This window comes from Penaeus vannamei, chromosome 25, assembly GCF_042767895.1.
Source record: "Penaeus vannamei isolate JL-2024 chromosome 25, ASM4276789v1, whole genome shotgun sequence".
NCBI lineage: Eukaryota > Metazoa > Arthropoda > Malacostraca > Decapoda > Penaeidae > Penaeus > Penaeus vannamei.
The window spans coordinates 14,398,751-14,401,250 of NC_091573.1; positions in this window are offsets into that span (position 1 = coordinate 14,398,751).

The following is a 2,500-nucleotide window of genomic DNA, read 5'->3' on the forward strand; positions in this document are numbered from 1 at the left end:
TAAATGTGTATTTCACTCCTTTCCTTCTCTCTCTCTCTCTCTCTCTCTCTCTCTCTCTCTGTATCTATCTATCTCACTCTCTCTATCTCTCTATCTCTCGTTATCTCTCCCTCTCTCTTCCTCTCTCTTTGTCTTTATCTCTCTCTTTCGCTGTCTGTTTCTCTCTTTCTTTCTGTCTTTTTTATTATTTTTATGATTATTATCATCATCATTATTGTTATCAGTATTATCCTTTTCATTATCATTATTGTTATCAGTATTATCCTTTTCATTATCATTATTGTTATCAGTATTATCCTTTTCATTATCATTATTGTTATCAGTATTATCCTTTTCATTATCATTATTGTTATCAGTATTATCCTTTTCATTATCATTATTGTTATCAGTATTATCCTTTTCATTAAAATTATTGTTATCAGTATTATCCTTTTCATCATCATCATCATCATCATCATCATTATCGTCATAATTGTTAATATCGTTATAATGATAATAGTAATTCTAATGATGGTGAATTGTAATGATAAAAACAATCATACAATTAGCAATGACAATCATAATGCTATTGCAGATTAAGACAATAATAATTGTAGAAATAATGCAAAAAATATTAATGATGCCAATGGTCTTAACTATACCAATAACGATAGGAATATTGATAATATATAAGTACGACAAAATCAATTGTAATGAGAAAGATACCAGTGATAATGAAGGTACCAACAACACAACTACCATTTTACGTAATGTTATAACCTGGAAGATAACAACAAATTCTATTGTGATAACGACTTTTTTTGGGGGGTGGGGTGAAAGGTTCTGGAATAACAACCACACAAAGAATGGTCTCCTTGTGTTAAAATATACTTTAGATTGTTGATTCTGACAAAAGGTAGTAAGAAAATAAAATATAAATTGATTAAAGTAAAAACTGTGCTTTTGTTTTTCGTTTTTGTTGCTTGAAAATGAAGGAAAGACAGGTGGGTTCATAATAACGAGGTCGGTCGGGAAAGTGGCGGGCGTTTTTGTGTTTCTCTTTTTCTTTTCCTTTCGTCTTTTTCATTTCTGTCTATCTACCTGTCTCTGTCTCTTTGTCTCTCTCTCTCTCTCTCTCTCTCTCTCTCTCTCTTTCTTTCTTTCAAACTACCTATTTATCTGTCTGTCAACTTCTATCCATTTAACTCTTTCCCTCCCACCCCCACAACCTTTCCCACCCTCCTTCCCTCCCACCCCCTCCCCTCCCCTCTCCCCTCCCATTCATTTTCCTGACACTCCTCTCCCCCTTCCCTCCTTCCCTTCCCCTCCCTCCCACACATTGTCAAGACACCCTTCCCTTCCCCTCCCCCCCATCCCCTTTCCCCTCCCTCCCACCCCCACTCTCATAACCCCCACCCCCTTCCCCTCCCGTTTTCAATCCACCAACCTTTCCGCCATCTGCCTCACACCCTCTCTCCATTAATACACGTGAAAAGGCAATATATATAGAGCCACCACACCATGTAATGTCTTTAACACCCCGTTTTCTATCATGCGGTTTCTAATGCCTGGAGGCGAGGGTAGACTGTACTTTCTCGTACGTGCGCAAAGCATCGTAAAAAGTTGGGTGCTGTATTTCTTATGCTGAAGAAAAATGATGATTGGGGATCTTAAGTACAAGATTAATGGTTGTAATTTGGCTTTTTGAGGACGTGTGTAAATATTAATACCGCTGATATGATGATAAATTTTCCTTATTGTTATTGTCGTTATCATTATCGTTGTTATCGTTTTATATTATTTTATTGTTATCGTTTTCCATAATCATTATTATTGTTATTATCATTACCATTGTTGTTGCTATTATTATTCCCACCGCTGAGGTGGTTTTCAGTAGCGTTGGTTTGTTTGTTAGTTGGTTAGCGGGATGACTCGAAGTGTTATGAACAGATTTTTTTTTCTTACGTCTCAGTCCAACTTAGACGCTCTTAAATTTAGGTGGTGATCCGAATCAGGATCCGGATAAAGGAATTTTAAAAGGATTCATTTGCCTTGCGAGATAAGGACAACTTGAACTAGTTGGCGCTTGAATTACTACCACTACTACTACTACTATTGTTATTGTTGTTATTGTTATTTCCAATGTAATTCTTCAATATGAATATTTTTGTTGCATCACTTACCCTCATTGCCAAGGCCATAGGGGTAAGTATTATCATCATTATTACCTTTATTGTCTTTATTATAATCATGATTATTATTAGTATTATTATCATCATCATTATTACCATTATTATCATCATTATTATTACCATTATCATCATCATTATTATTATTATCGTTATTATTATTATTTTCATAACCACTATCATTATCATAACCATTATTATTATCATTACCATTATTATTATTTTTATTATCATAATCATTTTGTTATTTTTATTATCATTGCCATTATTATTGTTATTTTATCATTATCATTATTACGTTCTTTATCATCACCTTTTGCAAGCGCTGGATA